Below are 14,461 nucleotides of genomic sequence, written 5' to 3' on the forward strand. Positions count from 1 at the left end.
GCAGTGCTCCATTTGTGGACAAGCAAGATTTAGCTTGATCTGTGGTTGGAAACATGCCATGCAGATAGCAGAAACAATTGTTTTAAGGCCCCAGCGGCCATTAGAAAATACTGTTTACCAAATGACAATGCGATTTAATTAGATTAAGAAGATGAAATTTTTTTTCTGATGATTTTTTTTTATTTCACTCAGATTTTGTAGCTGGGATAATGAAATATATTTGACTTTTCAACAGAATTGATTTTTCAATAGATGTTTCAGAATTTTGACATTTCAAGAAGAAAACAAAATTCTCCAAGTTTGACTTTTTCTACACGGTGTAAGTCTGAAAAAAATGCTTTAGAAATGCGCTAGTACAAGGTAAGACTTACCTCGTATGATTTAATCACATGTCATTTTTTTTTTCCCCAGTTATGTTCAGGGAAACATTTCTGTGTCTTTCAGAGACATTTGGTGAATTAGTTCCTCCCCACCCTGCGTGAGGGGGTGACTTGTTGTTTGTGCCGGGTGACACTGGGGTCTGTGACAGGTGGTGAGGGGGCGGGTGAGTAGCACAGAGAACAATCATGGTAGAAATGGGGAAAAGGAAGAAAGCAGTTAATTTGGTTAAAACCATTCCCTTTGCACCATAAAGCACCAAGGAAATGACTGAGTTAAAGTTGGTGGGATTTTTTTTTTTTTTCTCTAGAACAGGGGAGAGTCTTTTTCCTTATCATTACAGTAATAGTTACTGTAAGACTTCGTCACTTTATGTTTGAATATGGAGCTGCTGAACTGAGCAAGAGGCCATTTGCTCTCTATCAAGACTGAGACAGCTGTTACTGCGCAGGTCCTCGGGCCCCCTCCTGGGAAGGCACAGGCCCAGCTAAATCAGCATCAGTCATCTGGAAACACCTTTGTCTGCAGCCTCAGGAGGCAGAGAGGTGATGTCTGGGTCACCATGAATGCATTGCCCGGTTGGGGACATTGTTATGAACCCGCTGGAGTTCTAGTAAAACCCCCAGAAGAACAGGCCCCTTGCCGTGCGTGCCATGCCCATTTCTATAGTGAGCTTAATAGTTTAAATTAAAAAAAAAAAATTCTTTTCCTTAAGATCTAACCGATTTTCCCTTCCCATGTAAGGTTTCCTGGCGAGGCTTGAATTAAGTACTTAAATTCATGTTCACGTGAATTTTTTTTTGATCCGGACCATATTTTAAAATTTTTTACTGTTGAACTCTAAAATGATATTCCTTGGTTTTTCTCAAGTCATAATGGACTTTCGATTTTCTTTGTCCTCAAAGACAAAGAGAGCTGTTCTCTTACAGCAGAGTGACAGGGATGTCCCCTGCTGTGGCCTCCCTCAGCCTGTCCCTGACCTGGTTGTGTTAGCATTGACTGATAAATGCAGGACCCTCCCCAAATTTTAAATCGCCTTTATTAAAAACAAACAAAAAACTACAGAAAATGGGTTAATGGCATATGCATTTCATATAAAACATATAGGGGGAAAGCACCTTCATTTTAGAGTTAAATAACTCTAATTCATACAGTAGAGTCTGCTCTACAATATCTAACAATCTCACGATCATCTCTGTACACTGGCGACCATGCTTCCTTTTTTAATTTTGTCCTAAATATGTCTTTGATGTCAGGGTAGAGAATGGAGAAATATTTCCAATTGTGTATGCGTATTACAAAGAACTTGAAATTGTTTCTTAGTTGATTATATTCTATGATGTATATATTATATGTGGTTTATAAGCTAAACACTGGCCATTTTTTTTTAGTTCTGTTAAATTGTATTTTTCTATGTTTTAACTAATTATAATAGATTCGGCTTTTTCTGGGTAACCTAAAAGATCACTGAACTACATATATATATAAAAAAATAAGAGTTCTATTTTAGCACGAAGGCATTTTATATTATTTATTGAATCCATAAGTTTGTTTTCATCAAAAACGTTCCATATCATTTCTGCTCCTTTTTATTTGTATAGTTTGTTATTTAAAGAAATGACAGTCCTTTCTGTTTGTCGTACAATAAAATTGAAATAATTGGCTATAGCAACGTGGGGCAGAATCTTCTTCTCACTGCCATGGACCGTTTTCAACAATCACTTGCCGTCTGGCCTGTGCCGAGAGGCACATACACGTTTTTGTAACATCTGACAGCAAACTTGCTCTGAAATACTGCTTTCATCTACCTCTTCCGAGGCCTCTTGCCTGTTGCAAAGTACCCCAGACGCTGTATTCTGCACTGCCTATAGCATAAAAGAATTTCTGGAAGACATTGCAGTGTAATTCTCTCATGACAGAGATCCGGTTTTAAAGCCACGGCGTCGTCCAGGGGCCGTTGTGAGCTAAGCAGGTAGATAACTCTTCTCTATAGCGATGCGTTAGGATTGGAGGTCCGACCGCAGAACGCCTCTTCGGATGCTTATTGTTCCAAATCCCCTCAACCAGTCTTCCCATTGCTTCACGGTTTGGTGGTTGCACCCGATTTCTCCACTTCTTAAATAGAAGGGCCGTCCTCACCCTTCTTTATAAATAACAAGCCATGTTTAAAAGCCCTGCTTTTAGGAGTAGCATATTGGAATGTGACCATCTCCCCCTTCGCTATCTCAAAACAGTTTGGAAAAGGAAGTCGTCAAGGCAAATGGCCTCATGTAAGGATTGAAAGTTTGCAAGAGGTCTTATTTTTGAACGGCCCCTAGATGGATGTGAAAATAGAAGGAAGACCTCTCCATGAGGGGGTACCTCCTCGCTTGCTGACATTTTCCTCTGCCTGTTTGCGTAGTTGCATAGCCATCCATATAGTGACACACTGACTATGTTCTCGGCAAAGCATACTACCCTTCAAGAGAGAAATCCATTTTCTATTGTGCATTGCTATACTAAGTCAAGCCAGTCAACTAGACATTGTAACCAGAAAAAAATATCATTTGTTTTATCTCTTTTTGTATTTGTTGTGCCAGTGAAGGTTTACGATCCCTTCTCGGTGTACGCTTACTAGTGCACGTTCGAAAACGTATCCCACATGAGACGCTGTTCCACGTCTAAGGTCACCTGCTCTGTGCGTGGCACAGCACTGACGTCAGTCACTGTCACCATCTTTCACAATTATTTTGGAGCAGCTGGGCTGGTTTTCTGTGTTGGTAAATTGCGCATATAAATCTCAATAAACAGGATCTGTGCAAAGATACCTACTTAGTGTGCTGTTCCCCACTCCCTCACCCCCACTGAGAGCCGCATTACTTTATCAGGCCGTTAAGAAATCAGGAGGTGACTCATTGCAAAGAATCCTTACTCTGGGGGAAGTTCATGCACAGGCTGGTTTTATAAAGAGGAAGGGGACTGCCAAAAGCATTTCTGCTGGCATCTCGGATTGCTGGAGCTCAGCCAATTTTACAGTTCCAGGGTTTGGGAGACGAGCTGCTTGTGCCTCCAGGGTGACACGTGCCAAGTCTGCAGTGCCCGGGCAGTGCGCAAACTCAGTGGGTCCATCTTGTCTCGAGTTTGTCTCAAGGCTATGCCATGCTGTCCAGCCCACCTCACCCGCTGTCCCTGCTCCCACGGAGATGTGCTGAGAGCCCCCTCCCCGTGCATGTCACTTTAAACCAGAAATCCAAGGAGGTGGTGGTCCCCAAAGCCGCAGCTGCCTGGGCAGACTGTCTGCTTGTGGATCCACAGGTCAGAGGCAAGCTGGGTATTTCCTGCACTTGAGCTCATACACACACACACGCGCGCGCGCACACACACACACACACACACACACGCACACACACACATAGTGGTCCCCCCTTATCCAAGGGAGACATGTTCCAAGACCCCCAGTGGATGCCTGAAATCACAGATAGCACCAAGCCCTGTATATACTATGTTTTTTTCCTATACATACACAACTATGATAAAGTTTTATTTATAAATTAGGCACAATACAAGATTGACAACAACAATAATAAAACAATTGTGACAATATACTTGTACTGTAATAAAAGTTGATGAATGTGGTCTCTCAATCTCTCTCTCTCTCTCTCTAAGCATCCTATGTGATGTACTCACCTGTTTTTGGACAGTAGTTGACCTCAGGCAACTGAAACCTCAGAAAGTGAAACCGAAGATGGTGGTGGTGGTGGTGGGGGGGTCTATGTATTCCCACGAGGCTGTCTGATGGCAGTGGGGATGAGAAGACCCCAAAATGATAGAGGCCAGGTAACAGTATGTCACCATGAGAAGCAGGTGGCAAGGGGGAGGGGCTTGCAGGAAGGGTGGAGGTGACAATAGAAGGTGATATTCCAAGGGGCACCCCAACCAAGGTCCTCTTGGTTTGTACCATCAAAAAAGTTAAGGATGGAGGGAGACAAGTCAACTGTGCCAATAAAATGTCACAATCCCTTGGCTATTTTGTGGACCCAGAACTCATTGACTGAAGGAGAGGCCAAGTCTCCAGGCGGAAGGGCAGGCAGCCCCACAGCAAAGGTGTAGAATAACGATTCCCCTGGTCTTTGCCCAAAAGGACCTGCAGCCACTGGAATGTTTGGCCTCCCAGTAACAGCACCATGATCGACTCTGTCCGTGACACCATGCTAATTGGTTGGGATAAGCCCAAAGTGACCCATTCTCTGGATGCCTTGGTAGGAATGGCTTTCCTCCCAGCTAGAGAACGCAGCCTGCCGGCTGGGGATAAATGCTCAGCTGGGTGACAAAATCTTGCTTACAAGGCTGTCCTCAATCAAAGTGGGTGGTCAGGGCTATACTTGATTGTCCTGGGTAGCAAAAATCCACCCCCCACGGATACCAGGCAAATAAAGCAAAGACATGCCTTGTTGACTCCCTCGGAATGGACGGACAGTTCTCTTCAAGTCAACAAACCCATGACTGCAGGTCACAGCTTACAGAGAGCCCTCAGCCCTGGGCCCGGAGAATCATTGCTTCATGTCACCACCATTTAAGACCAACAGCCATGGAAAGATAGAAGGGACAATCAAGTCCCAAGAGATGATGTTTCAGGACCTGGCACAAGGTGGGTGCATGTTTCAATGTCAAATGCTCTAGCACAGTATGGAGAACACAGCGCACTGGGACCTCTTGTCCCTCTTGTCTCCAACTTCTTCACCTGGTGCAGCCTAAACGTCCCGTGCCGCTCTCCGCTAGGGCCCCTGGGACTCCTCCTCAATGTCACCTTTATTGTATAGACTGCCGTTTCCAAATCGGGCTTCCCGTAGTGTGAAAGAAAGGAACTTCCCACTGAATGCTAATTCTCAAGGCCCAGACAGAAACCCGTGCTTTGGGAAAAGAAGAACAACGTGTAGGCACGGTTGAGAGTCTTACAGAGGCAGCGTGTCATGCTCCAATGATTGTGGTCTTTGGAACCAGGAAGACTCGGGTTAGCCCCTGACTAGCTGTGTAGACCTGCATGACTTACCTAATCTATTGAACTCCCTACTTTTCTCCTTTCAGATCGTGGACGAAGCGCTTTTTATAGCAATCCGTTCTGTCCGGGGCCAGCACTGCCTGGGTTTGAATCCTGTCTCTCCACACTGCCTCAGGCAAGTTGGTTAGCTCTTACGTGCCTCAGTTTTCCCATCTGTAAAATGGAAGTGGGGCAAAACCCTCATTCCTAGGGCTATAGGGAATGTTAAATGAGTTCATGAAAGCCCCCAGCTTGGTGACTGGCCTGTGATAACTGCCACCTACGATTTAGGCGCATTGACGTGAACTGACTGTTTACCAAGAGGCCCCAGCACCCGTCCAAGTTATTTTCTTGCTGGAATGCAGACAGCCGGCCGGCTCTCTTCTTTGACCCACTCCTGCGGCCTCGGGGTGTGTGCGGGGGCAGAGGTGGGCGTGTGGGTGTGCGGCCCCCGCCCTGGGATGGGGGGTGACGCGTGAGAATGTGCTTGCGTCCGGCGCTGTCCCCTCCCTGCTGCACGCCACCAAATATGTCCATGCTCTCCGCTGCCCGGTCAACGGCCACCCCAGGCTGTCTCCTGGCCAGACCTGGCGCTCACGGGCTAATTTTAGAAATGACTTGTCGACTCAGCTGCTGCCACCACATTGGTCACGTTGGCTCTGAAGGAGGGTGGGGGGAGGACGGGCGGGGAAGGGACGTGTGTGAGCGTGTGCGGAGGGGGCTCCTGACATTTCTCCTTCGCCCCTGCTGTCCCGGCTCGGTGAGGTCCCTTCGCTGCCACCCGGGGGACACCTCTTAGGCTGTCTCGGCTCCTGTGACCCGTGGCCTCTTGCGGAGAAGGTACCGTCGGGCTGGGTTTTACAACGGGCACCTCGCCAGCTGGTGGGCAAGTTGGAATTTTCTGGAATGTGCTTTCGGGGGCCGCGGCGCAGGCCTGTGGTCTCTTGGTCTATTTTGGGCCTTTCTGGGGTTGAGAGGTTCTGAGGCCTCATGGCTTTGTCGCTTGCCCGGGTCGCTCAACTTGGAAAACAAGGGTGTTTCGGAGGGTTTTAAACACATCGCCGGGGCGAGCGACACTTGGAAGGATCCCCCCTGCCAGGACACAGCCACTCGTTTTTAAAAAAACGTGTTTAGAGTCGTGAGTTCACCTCCACCGTGGAATCTTAGCCGGTGGACATCAGGGTTTATATTTTTTCTCAACTACCAGAAATTTCTGCTTAACTGGCTTCCAGTTTATGGTCAGGGAGCCAGACTCCTTCCCTTTCATGTTTCCAATGCTGTTAAGTATGAGCCTTTGTTTTAATGGGTTTTTTTTTTAATTTTTTTTTTTTTATTTCAAATGAAGCATGTGTGAGCGTGGGGGGAAGGGGAATGGTGGTTCATGGCCGGAGGTTTCAATTTCATGCATGGCTTACTCACTCGAGCTCCGTCTGAGAGGAGGGGTTTTCTGTGGTGCACCCCTTAGCAGGCGTTTCTCTGAACGAAGAAGAGCCACAGGCCTCAGTGGCCCCCGTGGCAGGGCAGGGAGGGGGGCTACGCTTTCACACAGAGCCCCCTCCCAGGGGTTGGGGAGACCTCGCCAGCTGCAGGCCAAGGGCTGCCACCTCCCTGCAACTTTCCCACAGAGGAGGCCGGGAGGGAAGAGCCCAGTTTGCCCCCAGTCAGCACCCAGTCGGCTCCAAGGTACCCAGTCTGGCCTTGACCTGCCCGCGTGCAGGGGGGCCTGGAACACTAGGCTGTGGCTCCCGTTCGGTGCACCAGCGCGTGGAGGCTGAGTGTCTCACTGGGGCTCCTAGTGTCCAACAGGATGGCGGTTCTCTTGGGCGCTGTCTTTGCTACTGACCTCAGTTGCGTTCTCCTGTGTCTGGGTGACATGTCCAGTGTGTACTGGGGCAGCAGACAGGAGAGGGACCATGTGGTCTTGGGCTATGAATGAGTTCTAGAAAATAACAACAGAGAGAGGGGGAAGGGGCAGAGAGAGAGAGAGAGAAAGGAGGAGGGGGAGGAGGAGGGGGAGGAGGGGGAGGAAGGAGAGGAGGAGGGGGAGGAAGGAGAGGAGGAGGGGGAGGAAGAGGAGGAGGGGGAGGAAGAGAAGGAGGAGGAGGAGGAGGAAGAGGAGGGGAGGGAATCTCCTGGTCTCCTGGCTTTTGAGGAGCTTCATGCATGTCACCAACCAACAAATATTTGATGCCACCTGCATACAGGCCTGCTCACCTTGAGTAGCCTGGTTTGGGCTCTGCCGACTCTGTGACCTTGGACAAGTCCCCTCCCCATTGGGAGCTGGTTTCTCCTTCTAAAACACGCGGGGGTTGAGCGAGACCATCTCCGAGATCTTTTCCAGGATTCAACATCCAGGGCGGTGTTTTTCCACGTGTGGGTGGTTGACTTCCTGCCCGTCAGACTCACCTGGGCTGGCGGGAGCTTTTAAAATGCAGATTCCTGAGCTCATCCCAGCCCTACTGGGCATTCCTGGGAAAGGGGGCCCAGAAATCCGCAGATTGAAAACCTCACGGTGGCTCTGGGGCCCACCCAAACTGGAGCACAGCGTTTCCACTGGTTCCAGCCAGCAAGACCACAGAGGGCTACTGCTCAACGCTTGTCTTGCCTCAACTCATGGAATCATTTCACAGACGTGGAAAACACGCACAGAGCTTTATAAGGGTCTGATTACTGCAAAGATCCTATTTGGCTGGCGTTGCCCCTGGGGAAGATCGGGCCCTTCTGTGGCATTTTGGGATGAGCACAGAGGACCCCAAAGCTGAAGAGAACCACCTCCAGCTGCCAAAAGACGGAACTCTGGGTGGGAGTCTGCAAGGCCATGGTCAGATGGCCCTGGTTTGCCTAGTCCTTGGCAGACAAAAACAACAGTCTGAATGGCCCTTTTTAAGCAGATGTTTGTTAGTTGCTCTGGTGTATGGCGTATTTTTAATATTTAAACTAAGTGAAATCAAATGATTTGAAACATGGAGGAAGTGGGTTTGAAACCAGTGGTGCTGCCACATCCAGCCCTTTGTTTACAGATGGGACAGCTGAGGCACAGAGAGGGGAAGCAACTTGCTCAGTGACACACAGCTCTGCAGTGACAGTGCTGGGCTTAGGTCAGCCCCCGCCATCAAGGCTGGTACTCAGGGAACCACCTGGAGCTCCCCGTGTTGGAAATCACAAGCCCTGTCTTTACCCCTGCCTCCAAAAGCTTTCCATCATCATCCTCGAAGCCTCGAAGGAAAGGGTTAAATTTCAGCTCTAGTTTCAACGGAGGCAACGAGAATGGGTTTTATTAAACAAACAAGGGCCTTGGACATCAAGGCAGATTTCTCTGTCTCCCCTCCTCCTCTTCCTCTCTCTGTCTCTGTCTCTCTCTGTCTCTCTCTGTCTCTCTCTCTCTCTCTCTCTCACACACACACACACACACACACACCCTCATTCAGTCTGAAGGATCCAAACACACCACCAGCTTCATCTGAATCACCTCCCTCCCAGGGCGTGACTCACCCAGCTTCCTAATGTTCCCTTTCTGCTCTACCTTTCTCTGTGCGTCTCCCTGGTGATTATTTACTTTAAGGAATCGTAGTTTCTGGCAGAGGAGGAAAGATCCCCAAGAACTGGCAAAGCGTGTTCACCAAATCCGTGGCCGGGACTCCTGCTCGGGGTAGCAGGAATTTCAGGGTTCAAGGCCCCAAGGGGAATTCATCTCTGTCCCACAAAAGACTAAGTGCATTTTCAGCTGTTCCTTGGGAACCAGCTGGGGTTTGAGTTTCGATTTCATGGAGGGCAGCTGGTTTAGCTGTTGAGTTGAGGGAGTGACGGTTGCCCAATGGGACTGAATGTCGGATTCGCACTAAACATTCCTGCGAGCTTGGGCGTGAGGTATTAGCCCCATTTTACAGATGAGGAAGTGAGATTTGGAGGCTTAAGTGGCCCAAGGTCGTGCAAGGTGAAATGAAACTGGGAACTCAGTGCCTTTCTGCTAGAGACTGGGAGAGTCAGTCTAATAAACAACCTTGGGTAAGTAATGAATTGTGTAACATTGTTTCACAGGGACGGAGAACCAACCCCGTTCACATTCATTACCTCATTTAATGCACCGATTATCAGGGGAAGGTGATGCTGTCCCAGTTTTGTAGAGGAGGAAATTGGGAATTGGAGAGGTTTAGTGACGTGCTTTTCCTCTTGTTTTCCTGTCAACATGGGTGGCCAAGCTTCTCAGTTCTTTCTCTGTTTCATCTTTGTATTGTTCAAAGCAAAGATTATGTTGCCCTTCTCTTCCCTTAACGTGCCTCCCAATTCGTCGTAATTCTTCTAGAGCAGGGGTCTAGACCAGCATCAGCCTTGGCACTAGTGACATTTTAGGCTGGATAATTCTTTGTCTGTCGTGGGGCTGCCATGGGCTTTGAAGGATGTTCAGCAGCATCCTTGGCCCACTAGATACCTACTGGTAGCAACTCCTCTCCAACCAAAAATGTTTCCAGGATGTTGCCAAAAATGTCCATTGGTGGGCACAATCGCCACTTGGTGACAACCACTGGTCCAGTCCAGTTCTGTCCAATAGAACTTTCTGTGATGATGGAAATCTTCTGTTATTTTTGCTGTCCAATATGGTAGCCACGAGCTACATGCAGCTATTGAGTGCCTGAAATGTGGCTCGTGCAACCAAGAAGCTAAATGTTTAATTTAATTGTATGATATTGAATTTAAATGTAACTAGCCATATGTGCTAGTGGCTACTGTGTTAGACAGCACAGCTCTAGGTAGCAACATGGCGGAGGATAGAAAATTAGCCCTTTGATGGAGCACTCGAACCCTAAAAGCATTCAGGGGAGCCTCCCAGAAAAAGTCTGATCAGCTTCTTGCTTTGCTGTGGCAGGGGAAACACTAGACTGGAAATGGAAAATACTTGGCATAGACGCCACCCCTGACCATTCCCATGCCAATGGCAGACATTGCTAGTCGATCACAGCACACTTTCCTATTGAGTCCAGGCATAGCTCAGGATCATTCTCAAAACAGCTCTCCAGGCAGCCCCAACTACATCTCTTGTGAGAGAAACTTTACTGGCCATCCCTGCACCATGCCACGAGGCCCATCTGTGAGGGCCAATGTCTCATCAGGATGTAAGGGTGGCTGGAGAGGGCAGAACCGATGGGCTGAAGGCACAGAGGTTTTTCTCTCTAATTTCTCTAAGAAACACCCACTGCGTGATTCAGGGATGGAGGTGAGGGTAGAGGAGTCCTGGCTTGTGAGCTGATGACATGAAAAGCATTTGGAGATTCTAATCCGCCTAGGGCTCAATTGGAGTCAACTGGAAACATGGCTGCTGCAAAAGGACATTATATATTAATAGTGATAATGTGAGCAATGGCTCACAGGCCCACGGGTGTCCAGTACTCACACCACCCCATGAAGTGGGCAAGACAGACTGTGCCCTCATTTGACAGATGGCGGAGTTGCAGTCCCAAGAGGTTCCACAGCAGGTATAGCGAGGCCCAGGCTTGGATCTGAGAATACCAGATCCGCCCTCTGAAGGGCAGGAAGCCCACTGCGTTTGCCCTGGCCAAACTCTTGCAGAGGGCTGTTTAGAAAACCCCCAGGGGACAGTGACCATTGTTCTGAAGGATTTGGGAGTTATGCCACCTGAGAAATGGTCGAAGGCTCCAGATGAGAAAATTGGGGGCAGATTCCATAAGTGTCATATGGAGAAGGGGTTAACCTGGTTGTCTGTTGCTCCAGAGGGCAGTACTGGGGCCAGCACATGGCTGTCCCAGTGAAGCAGCTCCCTGAGTAGGAGAAAAAGTGTCAGACCCTAGGGACTGAGAGATGAGGAGTCTGGTTCCACCACTGTTGGAGGCTGTGGGACCATGAAAGAGTCACTTCCCCTACCTGGTCCATGGATTCCAGGATAGAACTGGGTTTTTGGCCTCAGAGGATCTTTTGCAGTTCTGGTTCCAGAGAAGAAAAGCAATTAGTGCTAATCCCATATGTCTTACTTGGTAGTGAGCTCCCCGTCAATGGGCATGACCAAGAGGGAGCTCATTGACTCTCCTTCCAGGAAATTCCTTGTGAAGGGGGCTGGGGCTCTGGGGTCTTCCTACATTTGCATGCCCGTGGCTGTGATGGTGGGGGCATTCCAGGCTGCCCCCTCACCTACTGCTCTTTCTCCATTCTTCATCTCACCACCTCCTCTGCTCTGCTCTTCCTCCTCCCTTTCTCTTCAACTTCTTTTTCCCTCCAGCAACCTTCCTGCCCTTGCTTCTCATTCATTCCCTTCCCCTTTCTCCTCTTCTACGATCATGTGGGTTGTTGTGAGTGTGGCCTGAATCCGCAGCTAGCAGCAGGCTGTGGGCTGCCCTTGCCCTAATCAAGGGAAAGTATCTGCATGCTGGGCAAAGTCCCTTTATTTTCTAAAAAAAATAATTTATTGTATTTTTTTTTTTAGAGATGGGGTCTTGCTATATTGTCCAGGCTGGCCTCAAACTCTTAGGCTCAAGTGATCCTTCCACCTCCACCTCCCAAGTAGCTGGGGTTACAGGTGCACACCACAGTGCCTGGCCACAGTCTTTTTCTGTTACTGCCTGGTTCTTTGGCCACCGAGCCCAAGGCCCGTTTGCCCATCTAGCCTATGGATGGCAAATAGATAGCACTTATGCACCATTTCTTCATTCTATGCCCAGGGAAGACATTAGTAATCAATCAGAGCACTTTTTCCTCCATGCCCAGATAAAGGCTCAGAGTCCTTCCCATCTATCAGAATGGATTGTGAGCTGAACCCTACTTGCCTCCTGGCTACATCGGTCAAGGTCCCGCTAGAAAACAGCGTGGTCCACTGGTATCCTGGAGAGCCTTGTTAATGAAGAGATTCTCCCCAGAGATGTGCGTGGGGTCGAGGGAACCAACAAAGCCTGTTGAGGCCCTCAGGGACCAGCAGTGGTGGGAATTCCTTACTGGCCTTGGGCCTGGTGGGGCACGAGAGAGGAGGGGTGATGACTCAGGATCCGAGTGACAGCTGGAGTCGGTGGGGAGGACCACGCAGAGGGGGCTTTGGCTGTAGACAGAGACTCACAGTCTTTGCTGAAAGTAGGACCCGAGATGAAGGGATCAAGGTAGAGTGGGGACCAGACACTTGGCCTCTAGTTCCTGCTGCGCGCAGGTCACGTGGCCTTCCGTAGGTCACACTCACGGGGAATCCAGATAGCGAGAGAGCCAGGGGAAGGGGGGGCAATCCCCGGCGGTCAGCCCCCGGGCACAGAGCATCTTAGCCCGAGCGGCCCTTGGAGAGATTATGCCACGTGGAGGCCGGAGCCGCAGCCTCCATCCCGTCGTCCAACCCTCTCCCGGGCAGCTCTTCTCCTTCTCTGGGACAAGGTGGCTGGATGGTCAGGGCTCCGGCAGGACACGGGCACCTCACTCCAGCAGAACCATTCGATGAGAGCTCAGGAGAGGGACTAGTTCCCAAAGTGCGGGAAGGGAGCCCTGGAACCGTTAAGGTCGGGGTCAGCAAAGGACAGCCCACGGGCCAAATCCAACTCTCCCCCTGGTTTAAAAAATAAAGTTGTATTGAAGCAGCCACGCCCATTCATTGACACGCTGCGTGTGGCTGCTTTCAGGCTGCAGGGACGGAAGTGAGTAGTTGCGACACAGAGCTATGGCCCTCGATGCCCAGAAGGTTGACTATCTGGCCCTTTACAGGAATAGTCTGCTGACCCCTCCCCTAAGGGACGGTGCAGCACTCGGGGACTTAGCAAGGGTGGGAGCCGTTACTTCCTCTGGGCCTGAAGTGTCAGGGGAGGAAGTAGCAGCCAGAGCAGGAGCAGGGGAGAGTGGGGAGGGTGCCCCGGGTAGAGGGAGGCAGCCCACCCCCGCCGACCAGCGGGGAGAGAGCTGAGACACAGACACCCTCTGATCCCCCGCCATGGGTGCTTCCTATTCATGGAGCCCACCTGGACACTGCAAAACCAGGGAGCCCGCTGGAAGAGTCTACGCAGGTCAGCATCCGCAGGCACGGAGCAACGTAGAAGAGGCGGAGCACGAATCTGAAGGGGGGTGTCGTCAATTCTCTGGGCATCCTCTTTTCCCTGGGTGCCTGGTCTCTGATGTGACCAACCCTCAGAAGGACCAGGTGTCGGCATCTTAGCTCCACGCTGCCCTCCTCCAGGGACCTCCAGGGACCTCCCCCAGGGCCAGCTGGGCAATGCACACCAACACTCACAAGCCAAACTGTGGGCAAGACAGCGTTCGAAAGGAGGATCGAAATGCAAAAGGGACAAGTAGTGACCTAAGTCGTGTGGCCAGTGGAGCAGAGGGCAGGTGATGTGGGTGTTGGGGTGGAGGGGGCAGGAGGCTGTCAGAGTCCTGCGGAGAGACACGGGCGACACCCCAGGCACGGTGTCATGCAGGAGCTGCCCCGGCAGGCACGTGGTAGATGGTGACGTCAGTAAGAGCCAGGAAGGGGAAAGGGACGTGGCTTTTACTGAGAGGCTGCCACACGCCAGGCGCAGAGGCGCTTGATGCTGGGGGACCCATGTGCTGTAGTGCCCGTGAGCACAGCCTCGAAGTCAGACCACCTGGGTCCAAGAACCAGCCCCGCTGCCCACCGGCCAAGTGCAAGGCCATTGCCCTCCCTCTGCCCGAGTGCCCCGAGGTGGCGTTACTCAGAGAAATCTACTTCATAGGGTTGTCGGGAAAAGTAAGTGACGTGATGGGTTCAAATCTCAGCACAGAGCGATGCAGAAATCCCAGTGGTGCTATTATCAGTAGCCTTGATTTTGTTACGTCCCCTTCTTCAAGGCAGGGAGGGCAGAGGGCTCAGAGTGGAGCAGAAGGAACAGGGATTTAGGCACCTCGGATGTCCCCACTCTCTCCCGTGTGACCTTGATCCCATTTGACCTCCCTGCTCATGACTATGACGCACCCGGCACCATGACTAACACCAGACAGATGCGAAGTGAACATCAGACCCCGCTGAACACCAGCCGTCCCCCTGAGTGTACCCTCCTGAGCCAGCTCCCTGGAGTCCCACAGCTTGCCACTGGGACACAGGGCTCTTCTCTTATCATCACTGCTGCAGAACTG

General features: G+C 50.4%; 1 protein-coding gene across 4 annotated transcripts in view; it reads left to right on the top strand.

Annotated features, from left to right (window-relative positions):
- Positions 1–6,093: 6,093 nt before the first annotated feature.
- Positions 6,094–14,461, top strand: part of MYO18B (myosin XVIIIB) — a 245,078-nt gene continuing 236,710 nt past the window's right edge. For all 4 annotated transcript variants that reach the window (XM_045534350.1, XM_045534352.1, XM_045534351.1 and 1 more), the window contains exon 1: positions 6,094–6,235. The gene's annotated coding sequence lies outside the window, so the exon portion shown is untranslated. The remainder of the gene's footprint in view (positions 6,236–14,461) is intronic.

This window comes from Lemur catta, chromosome 21 (assembly GCF_020740605.2).
Source record: "Lemur catta isolate mLemCat1 chromosome 21, mLemCat1.pri, whole genome shotgun sequence".
Classification (NCBI taxonomy): Eukaryota; Metazoa; Chordata; class Mammalia; order Primates; family Lemuridae; genus Lemur; species Lemur catta.